Source organism: Mus pahari, chromosome 2, assembly GCF_900095145.1.
Source record: "Mus pahari chromosome 2, PAHARI_EIJ_v1.1, whole genome shotgun sequence".
NCBI lineage: Eukaryota > Metazoa > Chordata > Mammalia > Rodentia > Muridae > Mus > Mus pahari.
Window position 1 is genome coordinate 158,746,242 of NC_034591.1, and position 21,689 is coordinate 158,767,930.

The 21,689-nt window shown below is 41.5% G+C and overlaps 1 protein-coding gene across 15 annotated transcripts in view; it reads right to left on the reverse strand.

Moving 5' to 3' along the window:
• Sox5 (SRY-box transcription factor 5) overlaps positions 1-21,689 on the reverse strand; it is a 943,592-nt gene that overhangs the window by 350,496 nt on the left and 571,407 nt on the right. The window contains exon 1 of one of the 15 annotated variants that reach the window (XM_029534575.1): positions 20,991-21,621. The exons of 12 other annotated variants lie outside the window; for them this stretch is intronic. The gene's annotated coding sequence lies outside the window, so the exon portion shown is untranslated. Of the gene's footprint in view, positions 1-20,990; positions 21,622-21,689 lie in introns of those variants that run through there. 2 more of the 15 variants (XM_029534574.1, XM_029534572.1) reach the window with 2 other exon arrangements.

Here is a 21,689-nt window from a genome sequence, read left to right on the forward strand (position 1 = left end):
CTTTACTTAGGCATCCATGAGCTCACAAGTAAGCAGAAACTCTGCTCAAATGCATGTTTTTGAGGAGAAAGGGAGGTTGTGTTACTAAGGGAATACACCACTCTTCCCATTCTATCAAGGGAAGTGTTTCAAAAGACAATGAGATGTCTACTGATACATTGATGTACTAGCATAAACAAATACAGATTATAAACAAATAAATATGCAGCCGCTGTAGACTAGAGTTCAGGTGGAACTGACATACAAGAATATCCAGATACATGTTATCCCAGAAGCCAAAGCTGAATTCTAACTAAATGTATATACCATTGAGCCCCAAGATGTATCCATCACTACAGCCGGAGGGAGCATGCACTCCTTAATGCAAGCCTACATAGGTGCTATCCAATCTGCTCTAAGTTCAAACACTCAGTCCCCGACGCAATCCTCTCCAGAGCCATCCAAACTGCCGAGTTGTAGCACAATGTTTTAGGCCTACCTTAATCAGGATAGCCTCTTACCTCATCCCAAGCTCTTCTTACTATGTTCTTACTATTTTTTTCAATGTCTTTTTGTCTCTTTGCCAAGTGCTCTACAGCCCTTTGGTCCTCTGGGTCTCAACCTAGAGTCTTTTCTCTTGATTCACTGTGACAATCTGTGGGTATCTATTATGGGTGTAAGAATAACAGTCTATGGCATTTACTTCCACAATCTGCTTTTGCCATGATAGGTTTAGAATGAAGAATTCTCCTAGTCCATAAATGTTGACAGAATTAGTTTTGAAGTTTTGAATTGGCAAACAAAATGCTATCAAATTATACTAAAATAAAATATTAGGCATGTCCATGTTTCCTTCTAAATAATAATTTTTATTGCTGTGCACGTTCACGTGTGTGAGTATGTGTGTGTGCACATATACGTGAGTGTGTGTATGTGTGAGTGTGTGTTCATGTGTGTGTATGCATGTGAGTGTGTATGTGTGCATGTGTGTATGTGTGTGTGAGAGTGTGTGTGCATGTGTATGTATGTGTGTGTATTGTGTGTATGTGTGTGTGAGTGTGTGTGAGTGTGTTTATGTGTGTATGTGTGAGTGTGTATTGTGCACGTGTGTGTGTGCATATGTGGGAGCGTATGTGTGTGTGCATATGTGTGTATGTGTGTGAGTGTGAGTGTGTGTGTGTGTGTGTGTGTGTGTGTGTGTGTGTGTGTCTTGTGCAATGAGATGAGGCAGATCTCATGTACCTTTCCTCTCATGTTATTTGTTACTTGGTGCTATCCACATCCATTGTGAGACAAGGTGTGTTGCTGACCGGGAGCTTGCGTGGTTAAGCTAGCTTGGCTGGCCCAGCAAACAAAGGGACCATCCTAGCTCTGCCTCCCCAGCGCTGGCGGTACAAGGGAGCACCGCCATGCTTGGCTTTTCCTGTGGTTCTGGGAATTGAACCTCCGTCCTTGGCAATCGCGTTATAGACTGAACCCATACGCTCCCTACTGACACTTGATACTTACACAGAGTGGCTAAATATTTATGAAAACATAAACACAAGGGAAAATTTTAGTTCACAGGAATTCATAAAATAAGTATAGCAGAAAAGATTATTGATTGATTGATTGATTTTGAGGTACCTGTATCTCTGTATGCATCTGTATGTACATGCATAAACATGTGTATACACATATGCTCAGTATGTAATTACTGTGGACCTTGGAGTAACCAGCAGGAGCAACATCTTGAACTTAAAGCAAAGCCAGGTTAAACATGTGTGCTTAAAACCACACACCTCTTTTATTCTTCTCTCATGGAAATACAAGTCCTGATATAGTTTCTGAGTACCATGCCAATAGGACTCTGTTACCATGGCCTTGAGATTTTCTAATTACCACATCAGTGTAACATCATACTGTAGCCAGAAAACAACCATGACAACCGCACACACCTCATCACACCAATGCTCTGCTCCAGTGTCACTACGAGGACTCAGGACATTTCAAATATGAAGAGAGACAGACAACACCTTGATAACACTATAAGAATTATGTGTGAATCACTTTAAAGAACAGCATTAATTTTTACTGAGGAGCAGGCTACACATTTATGCCATTCTTAAGCTGTCTGTAACAGAGATTACAGGAAAGTGGTTCCTGCCTTGACCATGCGCATCGTAACTGACACGGCTCTGCTCTTGAACAGCAAGAGAAACTTAGACGTGTAATCGCTTGTGTGTTGATATGGAAATGGGAAATTCCAAAGCCAGGTTGAATTTGAAGACGGAGGATTGATGCAAGTAATTGGTGGGTGGCTCTCTATTGCTACAGTGACGTTTCTCCACCTCTCTGCAAGGTTTTAACAATGTCACCATGCTGTGCTGCTTCAGAATGTGTTTCCTATGTAACAAATGATGTCACCCAACGCAATCTGTGCAAAAGTCATCCATTGATTTTTTTTTTCCTTTTTTAAGATGGGGTTCACAGTGTAAGCCTGGCTGTCCTGAGATTTGCTGTCGACCAGGCTTGAGCTCAGAGCAATCTATCTGTCACTGAGGACACAAGAGTGAGCCCTCATGCCCAGTGGCTCTATGGCATTCTTTTAAATAGAGTGATCTTGGAAACACAGTGACAGAAGCTACGCTTGGGTGTGTTATTCTCACACTGTTTTTTGTGCTCGGCACTTTCATTGAATCCCCAGGAAAACCAGGAAAAACAGTAATGGTGAAAATGAGAATTGATTAGAACGGAGCCTCACTCGGCACCTGTCAGTTAGGATGTGTGGCCTGAGCAGCAAGCACCCCAACCCTGACCTGGCAACAGAGTGTCACCCTGCACACTCTGGGCAGACAGACTCAATAAAGAGAGTGACAGGCTGCAAAGGGACTCGCCCCATACTAGTGTGACCTGAGGTTAGGATCAGCTTCTGTTACCTCTCCTATGGGGTATGGTAATACAGACTGGGATTCCTCCGGCGCCACCTCTGGACTCTTTACATGGTCATTTCAATGTTGTAGTCAATGGTTTGCAATGCAAAATGCCTTCTCTCATCAAATAAATAGTTAGTGGAAACTACCCCGAGAAAGTCTGTGTTCTTCCTTACAGTGCTCGGCCTTTTACCTGGTAGGTAAGTTCCCTACCACTAAGCGACCCCCTGAGCCATTCTGGGTTTTGTTTCTCATTGAACTTCTAACACACGAGACTGGAAGAACAGAAGAAAAATGTGTGTGTATGTGTGAGTGTGTGTGTGCATGTGTGTGTATGCATGTGTGAGTGTGTGCTCATGTGTGTGTATGCATGTGTGTATGTGTGTGTGCGTGTGCATGTGTGTGTATGCATGTGTGTATGAGTGTGTGTGTGCATGCATGTGTGTGTATGTGTGAGTGTGTGTGCATATGTGTGTGTGCATGTGTGTGGGCATGAGTGTGTATGTGTGTGAGTGAGTGTGTGTGAGTGTATGTGTGTGCATTTGTTAGTGTATGTGTGCATGTGTGTGTATGTGTGAGTGTGTATACACATGTGTGTGTATGCATGTGTGTATGTGTGTGTGAGTGTGTGTATGTTGTATGTGTGTGTGAGTGTGTGTGTATGTTATGTGTGTGTGTGTGTGTGTGTGTGTGTGTGTGTGTGTGTGTGTGTCTACTGGAGCAGACCTGACACCCTGTCAACTCATGACTTTTAAACTAGTTTTAATCATTGCTTTCAGAAGGACACCTGAATCTCAGTATGAGTCACAGCAAGCAGAGGACCAAAGTTCCCTCCCCCACTTCCCCACAGTATCAAGCTGCATATCTAACTACTGGCACATACATTTCTGACCCACCAAAGCATCGTGGAAGAATCCAGAAATGTTTTGAAAAGCAGTGTATGGGTGAGGAAGCCATTAAGTTCTGTCTGCCTGGAGACAGAGACACATGCAAAGCTCACATCTTAGCAACACCAGAGGACAGGGGACCCTAAGGAGTCCATTCCAGAGCACTAGCTGTACGTCTCCACAGTCTCTGCCTGTCACCTGCTGTGGAAAAGGTGAAAGAGAAAGAAAGACCCTAGCTGTACACGCACCGACACTAAATTGGAATAATTAAATCTATAACTTCATTTTCTAAAGTAAACAGCACCTGTTTTATTTTGCCCAAAAAATATTAAGTCTAGATTATATGTTTGAGCTTTATAAGTTTTTTGAAGGACTGGGGAAATGGCACAATAGATGAAGTCCTTGCAGTGCAAGCATGAAGAACTAAGTTTGGATCTTCAGAATCCATATAAAATCAAGTGATATAACACACATCTATAATACAAGAACTCTTATTTTGAGATGGGAGATAAAGTCAGGAGAATATCCCAGAGTTTGTGAGCCAGCAAACCTGTATACATACTAACAAATGACAAGTGATCCGATCTCAAACAAGCTGAAAGATAAAGACAGACACCCATCGTTAACCTCTAACTTGCATGTGTGTGTCATGACCATAGTCATACTCACAAACATGAACTTGCACACACTCTTCAAACATTCTTATAGATTGACACCCTTCTTTTTATTACCCTTGGAATCATAGCAACTAGTTTGTCCTTGCTGAACATAAACTGCCCAAACTCATGGGGGGGGGGAGGTTCTAGTCCTGATTGGGACTAAAGAAGTCCCATGCTTACTTTAGAAGTCTCTCGCGTTGAGGAGAAGTTCAGAGCACATTTCTATGAACATGCCTTCTTCACTGTGTCTGTAAAAGAAAACACCCACCCTTCCCCTTCCTCCCACCCTTCCCCTTTCTTTCTCCCATTTTGGATTCTAAGTCTGTATGTTCATGTGCGTGTGTGACTACACAACCCAAGACCATGACACAATATTTTCCATAATTAATGTTTTTTCTGTCACCTTATTAAGATGATGGTTGGGGAAAACAGTAGTGACTCATGGGCTGTGTAAGAGTAAGACAATCCCTCTCCACCATAATTCAAGGATAAATTATTCATCTAGATTTTATTCCAAAGGAGAAAGGCAGGATCCACCTTGAACTGCAAAGCCATCTCTCCTGCCTCTGGGATTTGTCTTCAGAAAGTACCCCAGGCATTACCAATTATTGTAGCATTGTCTCCAGGAAGCATCTGTAGTCTTCTCTGGCCTGTGCTTTAAAGGCCACGGCTTAGTCTTGGCTCAGTATCTTTTGGGGGTTACTGATGCTAGGAGTCACAGATTGCAGAGTGCCTCATAGAGATACCAAGATGCTCACTTTGAAACACCGTTATTCCCAAACACTCATTACAGGGGTTGACATAATGTTCACCCATATGAGATGGCCATGGGGCGTACACCCAACTAATGTGGGGCTCTGAGGAGTGCTATAGTGGACAGACCTCAGCATCACCCAGTCAGGTTGGACCCAACCAGGACCCACAGACCAATTAGGACAGACACTGGGAGGATAGTGGGCAATAAAAACTCTTAGGAGCCAGGTCAGCCCATGGAGAAATGAGACAAGAAGTCAAGGAGTCTAGCAGGGCCTCGATCCAGGAAAAGTACTGGGCTTGTCGGGCTTTCGAGAGGCCAGACAATCCAGCTGTCACATCCAACAACTATGATCGGAGGCCTCGACTGAGGCGGGAATCCGGGAATTTTTCATCTCAGCATTGAAGGAGCTCACTCATGTGTGGCCAGGAGTTTTGTAGAAACAGACAAGAAACATTTTAAGTTAAATAGACCCCTAATCTCAAGCCCTGAGGGCGGGGGTGAGGAGGGAAGAGGAACGCTTTCCTTTGACATCCTTCCCTACTTGGTATCGAAGTATCTGGCAGTTTTAGATGCTCACATCCCTCTCTGTTGAAACAGCAGAGAAAAGCACAGATCAATTGTAAAATACTACAAGTTTTTAATTCCTCATCATTTGTTATATTACAAAACAGCTATCTATTCTTAAAAGGAAATTCGTGTTTATTGTACACTGGGGAGAGTAGGGCTTGCTATTTGTATCCTTTTGGCTTTTACTATTAATTTTATTTAATTATATTTATACATCTGGCAGTGATCTTTAAGAATCCCCGGTCTTATAGCTACTAAAAGCAGCAGGCAAGAACTAGTGGCTCAAACTGGGATTCCTACTTAGAAACTTAAAGTAAGCCTGGCAGCGGACACATGGCAAAAGTCCACTGTTCCAGAGGTGAAGCAAGAGATCCCAAGTTCAAGGCCAGTCTGGAAATCAGGGAAACTTCAAGGCCACCCTGGAATTTATCAGGAAAAAGCAGACAAACATAAGAAACGGAAAGAAAAGAAGAGAGAAGGAAAGAAAGAAAGAAAGAAAGAAAGAAAGAAAGAAAGAAAGAAAGAAAGAAAGAAAGAAAGAAAGAAAGAAAGGAAGGAAGGAAGGAAGGAAGGAAGGAAGGAAGGAAGAAAGAGAGGGAACTAAGCCTAAGATATGAGTCTTAAAATTAATTTATCCATTATCCATTTCTATCTTAAAACTGTCACCCCAGAAACAATTGGATGCTATTAATTTATGGTAAATAAATTTAATTACTAAAATAATAGCAACCAAATTAAAAATCTATAATAAATTAGCCTTTGCGATTTTTAAAGCATGAACAAAATTAAAACACTGAAAATCTTAATGGTTAATTAGCCTGAAATCTGAAGGATTTGGTGTGGAGAATCTTTTAATGCCAATGGTCCCTCCTCCACAAATAAGGACTGCCCACCCCCGCCCCCAGTCACATCTGTCCAATCAACAGTATTCTATAAAATCTCAATTCTGTGACAGAGTAAAATACTGAGTTCAGAATTGGAGGATGTGAAAAGAACAGAGGCATCAGATACTCAGCAGGAGCTATGCTGCCCCACTGACCCCCTGGTCAGAAGCATTGACCTCATAAAGAATCCTATAGGACTGGCCAGGCAATACTGGATAGGTAATTAAATTCAGGAGCCCACAAAGTTCATACTTCACAGGATTGATCTATATGTAAACTTTTTAAAAGGAATATCTAATAGAGAAGAGAAAACTAACCTTTCAGCTTGAAAAAAAAAAAACAAGACTGTACAAAAAGAAAGAGAGGAAACAGAGATGGCAGAACCCCCTGCTAGTGTTAAAGCAACAGAATGTACTTAAACAGCACACGTAACAGTGAGTGGCGGCTATGCTTACGAGGAGGCAGTCTTAGCTTTTATGAGCAGGCTGGGTTTTACCTAAGGATATCTAATACATTGGAAAATCTATCTTTAGAACCACTATTTTTGAGCCCTAACATAACATGACAGCTTGTATTGAACCAACAAAAAACGTTATATTTAGTACTTCGCAATGAGGTTTATGTGCTCCACCAATGAACAGGATAATGACAAGTTAAGGGTTTAATTGAATCAAATCATTCTTCAGTGGTCACATTTCATCAGAGGGAGACTCCACAGGCTGTGGACGCCAGGCTTCGCCAGCTTTGCTCCACTCTACTTACCATGGCCACACAACACCTCTTTCAACTCTCACTAAGCCCCCAGCCTCTAGCAAGCTTCCCTCCCAGACCTTGGTGGGATGAAGGGCATAGAGAGCTAACAAACAGCACCAGAGGTAAACGCTGCTGAGTCGAGAAGGGAGTTGGCCGCCATGAGGGGGTAAACGGCTCAAATGTTCAGTTGGTGAGGCCGACTTTGTTCCCTAAACTGTCCAGGACTACAGGGTGGGCGCTTCCCTTTTGTATCCATCCACACAGTTTAAAATGTACCTGGATGCAGAAATCTGTCAGGGTGAATGTCATGGTTGCTGCATTCACAGAATGCCTTTTTCCTAATCTACAAGTGAATTTGTCAGGACCGACTTTCTGAATCTTGGAGAATGCACTCATAGGAAGAAGGACAAGAACTCCCTGACCATTTATTGGGGGAGAAGGAGGGCGTACAAAAGAAAGCTTGCAGTGTAGGATCCGGCAGAAGGGCATCGCAGGTCCTCCCATGAGAATGTGATCTAGACTTAGTATAACCTGAACCCCCAGCCGCGGGCAGCGTGCACTGCTTGATATGCTGAAGGTCAGTCAAGGCCTTGCCTGTGCCTCTTGCTGATCATCTGCACAATAACGTTGTGTATCATGTGTTTTATCCTAAATGGGCACAAACAAGTAAACTGGTGCAGAAATAGAAACAACTTACCCAGGGCGACCTACCTGGCAAGTACATAACACAGAGGTCTATCTAGACACAGCACGCATGTGTATACACATAATATGGGCACACATACATATGGGTACATACATATACACATTGAGGTATGGAGTGTGTGTGCGTGTGCATGTGCGTGTGCGTGCGTGTGTATGTGTGTGTGTGTGTGTGTGTGTGTGTGTGTGCACTTATGCCCTAAGCCAGGCAGGTACTCACTTCCCAACTAAACATCTGAAGCTTTTGACATATATTTTAAGGTGTTAGAGTCAAGGCAGAAAATCACCTGTAATATAAAACATTTCCAGACACACGATGAACACTACTTATAACTTGTGAGAACATTTCTAGCTCGTGAGAACAGTGATCAAGGTAACAGGTAAATTTGTTTTCCCTGGAATAGCTGACACGTAGTTTTGTATGAAAACTGAACAATGTATGCTTTAAGTATGACTTCAAACCTGCTCTCTTGAACACAGATTTAAGAATCAGTTTCTTAAATGACCTACCTGCAAATACATTTGGTGTCTATGGTTAGGTGACTTTCCGAATTAGCTGTGAGTGCTTCTGACATGCAGGAAACCCACTTCTCCCTTGAGTATTGCCTAGTACAGACAGGCTCTGTGCTGGTCAAAGCTTCCTTGCCACAACGCTCTAATCATAGAATTGTAATCTGTGATCGTGAGTGACAGATCCCGGTGTGCTGTATCCCTGCACTCTTCTCTGAGTGCCCACATCAACACCAAACACCAAACCAAGAGCGACTACTTCCACTTCACAGAGACGGAGAAAGACGGGCTTAAGGTAGAATCAACCCTTAAGTACAAAAATATCTAAAGCACTGCGGAGACCATTAGAAAAAGTGGCCGTGGGCTGAGTGTTATGCATCAGTACTGTGTGGGTACTGACACCACTGATGTAGCAGTGTTACATGTGTATGGTGACTCTCGTGCTTATTAAGGGTATTAGCCTTTAACTAAACCTTTAAGTGACTTAAAGAAAAGATCTGAACAACAGGGATAAAGATTGCCAGTGGGATCAGTTTGCTCTGTTACTCTCCATTCCTGTGTACCTAGGTTTATTTTTAATTAAAAAAATAATGATAGGCGTTGGGTACTTGTATAATGTATATCACTTGAGAACAGGCTCTGAGTCTAATCCCGACACCCATGTAAAATTCCAGCACAGTGGCACCATGCCTCTGGGATCCCAGTGCAGAGGAAGTGGAGACGCGATGATTCCTGGAGCTTTGAAGGGCTAGCTTGGGATCCAAGAGATGGAAATTCAGTAAGAGACCATGCCTCAAAAAACAGGTGGAGACTGATGACCTCTGGTCGCCATATATATGACCACATGTGTGTGTATAGAGCTCTCCCACAGACACAGCTGCACATGCAAATTGATGTACACAAAGAGAGAGCAAATGATGGTTTCCGGATTTGACTAACTCGGAGTTTATTTGAGATTGATCACATTTTGATTTTTAAAATGGAAACAAAATAGTATGGTGAGCTGATAAGTCCCATCATAATAATAAACCAATGTTATCCATAAGGAGCCATCTTTATAAACAACATTCTGAAAACACCTATGCCACAAAACAAACAAACAAACAAACAAACAAAAAACCCCATCAGCTTTTGGGGCAAGCCTTTTCTGATTTGGAAAAGCCCTGGTGTTTTACAAAGGGGATGATTCTCAATCTGGTAAGTGTACGCAGAGACTTTGTCATCACTTCCAGCAGCAGCCCTGCCGTTCCTCACTCTTCACGGTGACCAGTCAGCGGACAGACTGGTGCCTGCAGCGGACAGACTGGTGCCCTGCAGCGGACAGACTGGTCTGACTGCTCACCAAATACTTCCTGAGGAGTCAGCTGAGATGTAGCTGCTGCTGAGCAGACACCAAGAGCAGGGTCAGTGAAGTCACTGGAGAATGTCAAAGAACCCCTGTCTGTCCGTTTACGTGACTGAACCAAGTCAGAGATGTCTGAGGGTACAACGAGGGTCCGGCAGGACAAAGTATTTCTCAAAACCACAAAAGCCTACCCATCCACCATCACGAGCAGCTGTAACATGCGTGTCCCCTCTACAGTGTGTTCTCCGACTCCTGGGCCTTGTTCGCATGGAGGCTCTTCTTGGTTTGACTGTGTACACTCTGAAACCTGAAGTCACTTTAAGGACAGAGGTGGGAGGGCCCTCGAAGCTAGGCAAGAATACAACTCAGTCAAGAACTAATTGTTCCCCATCTCTTAGCAACAGCCTGGATGCAAGAACTGCTATTTAAAGGAGGTAGTTTACAGGACTAGTTAGCCTTTTCTTAGATCTCTGCCTGTATCCTTCCACCAAGAAATCTACATACCTGGCAAACATTAGTTTAGCTACTTATAGACGTGCCGTCTCCAGCTAAGTTCATTATCACCCAGTGCTCTTTCTCCTGTTTGGTCTCTACTAAAAATGGCAATGTGAATAAGGGCTCTCGAATTTTCTGCATCTCTTCTATTAAACACATATTAAATATCCATAAAATAAATCATCCTTCCGACAACTAGGGCTTCTCTAGAGCAACTGCAAAGACCTGATAAAACCCCAAGCTGCTTTTCGCTACAAAATAACTCATCATGATTGCAGAGAACTCAGAGGTATTCTTAGCCAAGGTCTTAGTTTTATATATAAAAAAAATCATTAAATTTATACCACGCATATGCAGTCACACATATATATGAAATATGTCACATTTGCAATATTATGTATATATAGGTTATGTATTGATACTGTACACATTATCAATATAGGTATTCATACATATGACATATGTCCAAGAACTAAGTTTTATATATCATACAAATATTACATGTATACATTGACAGTGCACACAGATATACATACATACAATCTGTACATGTATTTGCCCATGTAAACCTAGTACACATGGATCTCTATGTACAGGCTTACTGTTTTACACAGATTGCATATAACATATACACTTAAACATATCTATACATGCACATGATAAGCATGTACAATAAAGTTTATAATGTAGATTTATGTCTCAAACACACATATACATGTGTGTATGTGTGTGTGGGTGTGTGTGTATGTGTGTGTGTGTGTGAGAGAGAGTGTGTTAGGAAGCAAGTCAGATTCTAGTTTGACCCAAAGCAGAGAAATTCACAAAGTATTCTGTATTTTTTATTAGTATGCACCCAACATTGCCTGCACATGGAATATTCTAGGAAACCTTTCTGAGTTATTAGCATCAGTTAATTGACCATTTCCTCCGCAAGCTAAAGTACATATAATTTCTTTTCCTTTCTTTCTTTCTTTCTTTCTTTCTTTCTTTCTTTCTTTCTTTCTTTCTTTCTTTCTTTCTTTCTTTCTTTCTCTTTCTTTCTTTCTTTCTTTCTTTCTTTCTTTCTTTCTTTCTTTCTTTCTTTCTTTCTTTCTTTTTTTAACTTATTGATGGGATCTCACCATGTCATCCTAGCTGGTCAAAAACTGACTCTGTAGACCATGCTGGCTTTGAACTTACAGAGTTGCACCTTCTTCTACCTTCCAAGTTCCGAGGTTAAAGGCATGAATTACCATACAATGATTTACTTCTTCTCTGAGACGTAAAAGTGACCTATGAAACAGAGATTATTACGGCAGAGACTTCACAGATAAAGAACTGATGCCATGAGGAGTTTATTAACTGGGAAAGGTTGCCTCCCTGATGAATGGTGGTGCTTTCCAGGGCCTTCTTACAGCCTCTCCAAATCTTTGGAACAATGGTTAAAGATCAAAGGCAAAAACAAAGTAGGAAGACATGGGTTACTTCAAGCCTACAGTAGTGTATGTGAATCTAGCATTAAAACTGAAAAGCTCACTCATTGAAAACCATGAAGGTAAATTCCATCCTCCAATGCTTTCCTGCTTCCATGAAGCCTCCACGGTGTCACCGATTCTATGACTTTACTCTCAGACTCAACTGAAGTTCCTACACAGAACTACCATTACTCTACCCTCAAGTCAGCCAAAGATGGGTACAACTTTCTCCCAAGGATTAATCTTACACTTAATAAATATCCTGTTGTCAGCCAATTCCTAAACTTTATTTAGATATTCATATCACCACATGAGATGTGAATGCTCACATACTTACAACTTAGGATAGTATAAAGAAGTTGCCTGGCTGCTGAGTTCACAAAAATGATCAGATACCATTTCTAACGAGAAAGGGTTCTTGTGCAAAGACTTGATTTCAGTACATGATGTGTGTTAAAGGTACTGAGAGTAAGGGATCCAGGGGGAGGAGGAGGATGGGAATGAGATGTGGAGGAGGAGAAAGAGGAGGAAAAAAGGAGAGAAAGAGGAGGAGAGAGAGGGACAGAGAGAGACAGAGACAGAGAGACACAGTCAGAGACAGAGATTAGAGACATTTTATAGTCTCACAGTACCAGCAAGGGGTTTGTTTGCATGTATGGATTTAAAGCAAAGAAGTCATTGAACAAGCATCCTTAGATATACCCAGGAATCCACTGGGCATTCCAGCTTATCATATAAATAAAGTTATTTTTAAAAGTCAGGTTTCTAGAACATAACATTACAGTTCAAGTGTGGTTGCAAATGCTTGCAATCCAGAGGTGGAAAAACAGAGGCAGAAGGATCACTGCAATTTTGAGAAGAACCTGGGCTACACTGTGAATTCCAGGCCAGTCAGGGCTGCAGAGAAAGAGCTTGCCTCAAAAACAAAACTGAAGCAACAGTTAGGTAGGTAGGTAGGTAGGTAGGTAGGTAGGTAGGTAGGTAGGTAGGTAGGTAGGTAGGTAAATGATGTCCCAATCAGTGCATGAAGTTTCTAACACACCAGTTTAAATACACAACCAGTATTTAAAGCAACTATATTCATAAAATACCTAAAGATGGTCTTCCTCCAAATCACATATTAAATTCTAAAGTTATAGGAGCATTTTATTTCCTCAATCATTAATAGGGTAGCAGTGCAAAAGAAATCCTTAACAGTGGTGCTATAGTTCAAGAAAACATCTTAATTTGGGCCAGTGAGGTCCTTGGTTGGGCTCCCAAAGCCACAAAGTAGGTTAAATAAGATAGAGTAATACCTACAGTAAAATTAATAAAAGGGGAGGCTCTGGAAGGTTGATAAGCCACACTCAGATGTAAAAACCTAAGAGAATATTGGGAACTAGCTCTGCGTGCTCCCCCTCCTGCCTGTGTGAGGTTAGGGGAGGATGAACGACGAGAGTGTCGTGAACACAGAATAAAGGAGGCATTCAAAGCGACTGGGAGTCTGGCACATAACACGTACATGCTGAATGCTTGCGCTATCTTTACATCTATATTTATAAGTGCGTCTCCATATGCATAGAGCGGGAGCTTGGATGGCGTCTTGCGGGTCAATTCGGAAAGTTATGTGCAGCATCAGCTGGGAGACAAAAGCTGAAGGTTTTCCTTCCAACCACGAACTCCCTTAAGCCACAAGAGTAAGGGGAGAGCCACTCACAGTGGCATCATGGAAAATAAAAACAGCCACTCCTACTGTTCTCTAAAGCAGCCAGTCTAGTCCTTAAACATGTTCCCTGCCATCAGGATCCCGTCCAGGTCTAGAGCTGATAGTACCGATCAGGTAAGAGGCATATGATACATGTATACCCAATGTCTCCTTCTTGTAGAACTAAGAAGAAAGAGAAATATCAAATCCTGAAATCTGTCTGCCTCCTTGCTACTCCACTGAACTGGGAGCATCTAGGCTTGAGGTGCTGATCGAAATGTCTTCACCTTCCTCCACCCACAGAATATATACATTATCCAACAGAAATACAAACTAAGCCAAGAATTTGATCCCTGGATGGAATCTTAGACTTTCTGGTAGTCACACCAACATTGTAAATGTATACGAAAATAATTTTAATAGTATCTCTTAAACCTGTAGTTCCAAATGGCATGGCAATACAGAATAAAAAATAAAGGGGAGAAAAATTAAAAAGCCTTCAGATTCTTCTAAATTTCTTGAATCCAGTGTGTGCTTCATACCTAATGTGCATCTCGCTTACATTAGCTGTGTTTCAAGCACTCAGCAGGGACACTGGGTACTGGATGCCATATAGAAAGCATTGATTAGTTGGGGTTCTGGGAATATTTCTTTATATAGCACTACATAACTTCTTCGTTGAGGGCTGGAAAAATTATCAATGGATACCATTCGATCCACATAAGTAAACCAGATGATTCGGTAAGAGAACACAATTCTAGACGCTCAATCTTCCTAATATTTAGAAATGAAAAACTCACCTAAAGGAACTACATCAGGTAAGAGGAATCTTCCCAAGAACCATTTTTGTCTGCAAGGTGCTCAGGAATGGCATGTCATCTCTGTGAAGTCTGGACATCTAAACCCTCTAATTCATGTTAACCAACAGTCGCCTCTGCACTGCAGGGACCCCGTTCTTGCTTTGGGGTAAAGGAAGTGGGCCACGTGATCTCATTTTGCCTATCCTTGTAATTTTCCCTCTGCAGTGGAGACCCAGCATCCCTCGGATGGGATGTTCTAAGTTCAGAAGCAAGCAGAAAACACAAAAGTGTCTGGGCCCTTGACCTACAGGCTGATCTGATGCTTATCACAGAACTCGGGTGACAGATTTGGGGATCTCACCTATTCCTAAAGTAAACAGTCTTGTATCTCATAGCCATCTGGGGCTCCCCTCCCTGGGGTCACATGCGGGGAGGGAGGGCTGTCTGGTGTCTTTAATACCCTGGTTGTAGCACTGGGGCATGCTTTATTAGCAAAAACCGTTTTTGCTAGGGGAAGAAAACTGACATAGAAGAGATTGTGAAGAGAACAAAATTTTGGCTGAGGCTCTTATTTTTATTATTTAGCTGAAGAGAATCATTGGTTCTACATGGTTTCAGAAATCCTATGGCTTCCCTAAGGTTCCAATAAACGTGATACCATTCATAACGTGGACAGTGGTCTCTTTCATATACTGCCTATAGTCACATACTTAAGCGCCAAGCAGATGGTTGAAATCTGTTTTGTATAAAATGTGTGCTTTTTTCCAACTGTGCTCTTTGTATTCCTGCTCATCCTAGGCTCTAGCCATCAAAACACTGGCACCGTGTCGATCATTAGCAGTATTTTAGACAACTGGTAAGTAAGGTATTCAGTGTTCTCCACAAAATGTTCAGCTAACATTTCCCAGATGTATAATTAAGGCAAAAGATGATCTTCTTAAATTGGTATCAGCACTTTGGACGGCTTCTGGCTTTCAACAGATTATATCAGTGCAAAACAATTTTATATCAAAAATATGGGCCCTGTTTCTTGGGTGATTTTTTTTTGTCACTTGTTATAAAGCTGCCCATAAAAATAAATCTTTATATTTCCCGGTTTTTTTATTCCACATTCAAAAATAAGGAGGGAATTCTCCCTTCTGATTTTTCTGTGAGCATGCACAGTGCATGGAACTTACACGGATAATAGTTTCTTTAAGTCACCTGATATTTTCTCAATGTTAAACTACTCACACAAATACTAATTTAAGAAGCACTGGTGTGTGAGATTTTTCTTTCATTCACAGAACATTGCTGGGGTTTTTTTTGTTACTGTTCAATAATTTTTCTTTAAAGTCATCTGTTCTTGTAGTTGTATGCAAACACAATTTAATTTGCCTAGCTTAAAGATTGGTTTGATATGAAATTTGAAAATATACTTGATATACCAAAAATTATAAAAACAAGTATTATTATATCAGATTTCCTACACATGAAATGAGTCAAGGGGTGTTTAGGATGTCCAGTTATAAGTAGTGAACAGATATAACTGAAGTTATAGTGGTGGGGTTGACATATAAGTTACTGGGAATCAGTAGTTAGAGGTATTTTAAGAGTGGCAGTTTTATGGACAGTAAAGGTGAGGTATTAGCCAACCAGTTCCTTAAAGGAATCATTTATGTAAAGGTAGTTTTAAGACACCTTGAAAGGCATCTTTATCAAATGATAGGAATTTTATTAACATCCAGATTACTTCTCCTTTTCTAGATAGTAAGCTCAATTTTAAAAATATGAATTCAATGGACTGCATTTAGAAACACCCAAGCGTTTTCCTAAAGCTTTGTAAGTGTAAGCAAGATTTTTAAAAGGTAGGATAGATACTTCTGTAGTGGTTTTAAAACCCATTTCATAGGTGCTGAAACCCTAGGGATTGAAGGATTCGTGCAACCCAACGTTTTAATTCCTGATTCCGAAACAGGAACACATGCCAACCTTGTATATGACTCAATGCTAGGCCATCAGGTACATAGGCATCAACAGCACACAGATCATCAGCACCCCAGACAGAGGTCTCCCTGCTTTAAGAGGAGGATATTTGCACATTTTTCTTTGCTCATAATGCTAAATGTAGTTTTGGTTTCATAGGTGTCTTTCTAAGCTGACTTTCTAATCACTTTTACATCTTCACAAAGAGAATGAGAGACTAACACTCATGTTTTCCTAAATGCAAGCTACCATAGAAAGTATTGTGACCACTAAGCAAAGAAATCATTTGTTGATGAATGATTGTTACATTATCTGAAATGTATGACTTTCTGTTTGAAACTTAATTTGTTTAACTTTTTCAGGATCAACAACATATTCTCAAGGTAGAAATAATACAAAAGGCCCCTAGCTAGATAGCAAGGACTATGTCTCTAATGGTAGAACTACACATTTTTTCCTTCAAATGGTGTTTTTAATCAACCAGCATGCAATGTGCCAAATGTAAATTATTAACAATATGGAAAGCTCATCCTCTTAGATGGAACAACTTCATAATCCCTCTGCCTTCAGTTGTTAGAACCCTCCTTGTCAAAGGGATTTTACCATTCCTCTTCCTGACATCCCTGAGCACCAAGGGATGCACATGCTCTTGGCTAACCTGTGCTGTTGGCTAGCCTCTGTTGTTGGCTAACCTGGCATCAGTGCTCTTGTATTCAGTTGGAAGAACACTTGGGAGTTCCCCGCTCTGGTTCCTTGTTCTTCATATTTCTCAGTCTTGCTCCCTTACAGCTCAGTGTTTGATTTATTCGTACAAAAAGACCTACACTGCCCATATCTCTGTGTGACTATCTAAACTTATTATTGATTCTTTTATTTTATGAATACACCGTCAGCATCCAGGTCACTATCTCCTGCCTGTGTCTTCCCAGTATCCCTCGGCATGTTTTCTTTTTTCTTGTCACACGTGTACTATATATCATTATGACAATTGTAATTGGCAGGAATGAGTAACCTAAAGCGCTTGAGAGTTTTATGAATATAAAATATGAGTTTATTATTTTTACCTATTTGATGTAATTCATAAAGATATCTGTCACTCCACTCTAAAGAAGAACTGTACACAGCACTTAGATGAGATATATCATGGTGACCTGCATCAGTACAATGGCATCTAATTGATAAGTCAACCATAGTGACGCCACACCTGAAAAGGCTAACTGTGACACATACTTCATCTCCAAACAAGAGAATACATGTAAGAATGTTGACCACTAGTGACAGGAGCTGGGAATCTTTCAAATATTTTTCTAAGTGACAAAATTTTGGAGTGGAGAGATTTTTGAGAAAGCTTAACCTAATGCTCTATCCCACATTGAAGGATCCAGAAGGCCTTGGTTTAAGAGAAATGGGAAGTTCAAAATGTCATGTCGAACGACTAACTCTGTCTCCTACACTGTATACCAAGAATCAGCATGGAGGGAAAACAGGAAATCCTTTGCCAAACTAGAGAAAGGTTTCTACATTTTGGAGGGGGGGGTACCTTAAAATTGACAACATACCGAGCCTCTAACTTTAACTTCCTTATTATCTGAACAGGAAATCTCAGCTGTCCCCAAATGTCACAGAAGCATGCCTTAAACCTCCCCACCAATGCAGTTTCAAATGCCCACTCCCTACGCCCCACAGTACCCCAGTCTATGTCTGGGATATACCTACCCTGAGACCCCCACTGTGGGAGAGACAAGAATCAGTCTTGTTTGTATTCTAGGAAGGATTTATTCCTCTCAGGGTAATCTTCCCCAAACTGCTGCATCAGAACTGAGGGGACTTGTTCAAGCAGTCAACTGCCTAGTAAATTTAAGGGCTTCTCTTAATTCCACGCTTGGTATATGGGAATAATTACGGTATTTCCCCAAATAACCCTTTCACTCCTAGTCACTTCTAAATATTTTTTAATCTACTCATAAAGGTATAAATACTGTGTTTCATTATATAATTCTCTAAACTTCCCTCTGTGCCTTTGGATCTGTTTCTATTTCCCTAGAGGAATGCTTTTAAAACGGTAAATGTTCTTAAACTGTTTATCAGTCAAATCAAATCCATTTTACTTTTCCAGTAATTCTAAGGTTTTTAAAACAATACCCTACCAAGGCACATATCCCATAATCCCCTAGAATCTAGAGACAATTCACAAATATAGTTCTGATTAGGAAATGAGGAAAATGGGAGTTTTACTCTTTAAACTCATTCCATCTCTGCTTATCCATTCCGAGGTGTTCTGGCGGTCGGTACTTTGCCTATTCAAGATTCTTTCCCATGGTGATGCTGCCAGGGATGACAGTCAGACACTGTCTGCTCAGTTGTGATTAACACAGGATCGCAGGTGAGTCCCTGGGTTAACAGAGCTAGAAGAGTTTGACCACAGGTCCATTCCTCTCTCTACTAGATCACGGGAGCAGCTTAAGGATACAAGAGCACAGAACTGAGGTGAGAGGCAAGCTGAGTTGCTAACCTTGACTAGGTGACAGCTTCTCGCAATCCCTTTTCAAACATTATGAAACACAATAGCAAATATTCTAGAAGGGAAAACAAAACAACAAGAGAGTGGTACTGGGACAGGAGTGAGAAAAAAAAGAAGAGACTGTCATGGACTTTGTAGGCTCTTGCCCAACAGACTCTGGTGCAGAGTAAATACAGGAGAGGAAGAATTGTAGCAAACAAACAATTGTTTCAGCTCCACAATTAGAGCCAGCATGATCTAGAACTTTGCCATGGGATCTGTATTAGTGGGGGAGGAAAACTCAGGGCCACAAGGGAGCACCTTCTCGCTCCCTGCTTGCATGTAAAACATGCCATCTCCAGAGTGGGTGCTTTTTCTCCCATTTGGATCCCTTTCATCTCATATATAGATAATGATAATAATAATAATAATAATAATAATAATAACAATGACTGTTATTATTAAAATGAGATTTCAACAGACTATATGCAAAAGTCACAGAGTAGTTCTCAGAGAGCTTAGTATCCCTTTAGTCACTCCCCAGGAAGTCCACACTGACTACTAATTTTGAAATAAATTTCAATAGAAGATGTACCAGTAAAACACAATTTTCCTGTCTGTCTCCTTTCCCTCTGGTTTCAGAAATAAAAATTAAAAAATTAAAAAAAAAAATATTTAAAAGACAGACAAAGCGGGTTAACCCTTTCATGTCTTTTCTTAGCCATGTTCCTGAAGTCCCAGATGAGAAGGCACAGCCTCATGACCTCAAACTCCCCAACTGCTCACAGCTCCAGCTGACCCGACTCCCACCCTGCCAATGTCACACCTTCTGGTACAAGAGGCTTTGAGAGAACACTCTCTGTCCTCAAGTTCACGTCTTCCTGTGCGTCTGTTCTGAGTGTATCTGACTCGGAGGTCTCAATGTGAGAAGGAAGACGGAGATGAGCGGGTGAGGTAAGTGAGGCGCCCAGGTACCTCTGCGGGGAGAGAGCCGGTGGCTCTACACATGCCTGCGTAAAAAGGAGCGTGTGTGCCGTGTTTGAACATTTTCTTTTCTAAAACACACATTCTTTCAGAGATGTGAAGGGCAGAAATAGAAACACGACCACACGTGAAACTTTCCCCGGGTGGCTGCCAGCAGCTTTTCTTCCTAGCGCTCCTCTTACCTACAGTACGCCATGAGACTGGCAGGTAGCCCTAATTCGTTAGTAGCCAAATTATTTTTGTCCATAAAGTACGAGAAATCTCCACAGCACATGAATGAGACACGATTTACTAGTTTACACACGTTTTTATAACTCCAAGAAACTAAAATTCATTCACAAATGTTCCTAGTTCAGCTTCCGAGAGGAGAAGGGCCACCAGACTACCAGAGAAGCACATTTGGAACCCAGGTCTTCCTTCTCCAAGAGAACATGAAAGGAGGGGGAAGAAAATCTCTTAACTCCAATAAAGAACTTTTCATCCTTAACGCAGGAAAAATAAAGAGCTTTTCGTTCACCCACACTCCACATTTCATTTAAGTCAAAACATTTCCATGCAAGGCATTACGAAAAACGTCATTTAGTAATAAGCCTGAACAACTGCAGATTTGAATTCATAGTGACAGCATAGTAGACTTAAACAATGAGGCTCGCAGTGACGAGCAGTCCCATAGTACTCGATCCCTGGAGTCCCTGCCATGCCCCCTTCCCCAAGTCACAGAGGAAAAGCATCGAGAAACAGCCTGGAGAAACACATGCATGCGCCCACTGAGGAGTCAGAGCCAGAGAAAAGAGTAGCAGCAACTCAGAATAACAAGACAATGACAAATGTATCAATATCACAGCAGAGCTAAATTATCCAAATGATACTTAGATCAAAGAGAGAACGAGAGAGGTTTGGAGATTCAGGAGGCAGGAGTCAAGCCCCAGCCGGAACTCACTGCAGGCTCCACGACTGACCTGAACTGTCTGTAAACACACGGAGGCTTTTGTTTTTCCTTGTGCTTCTGTCTTGTTTTATGAATATAAAGGTCCTTAAACTACCTTGTAATAGATGAATTACTTTCAAGCTGGTTGACAAAAGGGCACAATGACCGGAAAAATAATACAAAAGGAAACAGAAAAGATGCATTTAAACAAGTTTATCAACAAACCTGGGTAGTACTCCTGAAGTGCAGATTAAGGTTCAATGGTTCCAAATTGGCAGAATTCAAACTGGGTTCATATTTGGGTTTTTTTGTTTTGTTTGTTTTTTTAAACCACCTGTCCTAAAACGACATTGTTTATGCTAATTATCTTTGTTGACTCTGCAATTCTGTTTGTTTACTACAATTCTTTTAAAATGCCATATCCCTCTGAAACAGTTCTCACCAGAATCCTTCTAAATCTTGCCTCGGTCTGGTCCTTCCCGGCAGCCCAGTGTGCAGAATACAATGCCACAAAGCAGGCGCAAGAGCTGGGAGCAAGTTGGAGGCTGCGACTCCTCAGGCTGGCAAAGGCTGGCAGTGTTGCTGAGGTTCCCCGTCAGCCTCCAAGAGAAGAGGACACTGATGTGGAGAAACGCACACCCCCCTATTGGACAAGCAGCACCATACGCCAGCCACAGGATCTCCAGAGGAGATGGGGAACTCTCAGCTAGCAAGTCAAGAGAAGGGAAGACGGCACTAGGGAAAGGGCTAAGCAGCTTCCAGACTGCAGGGCAGAACCCAGAGTCAGACAGGGAAAAGGGCCCTGATTCCACATGAAGGAACAGAAGGCGTTCTCCAGATGCAAACCTAAATAGACATTGAGCATTGGTCTTTAGTGGCTTTCTTTCTTTCTTTCTCCTTGCTCTAGCAACACCTCTTGATCTG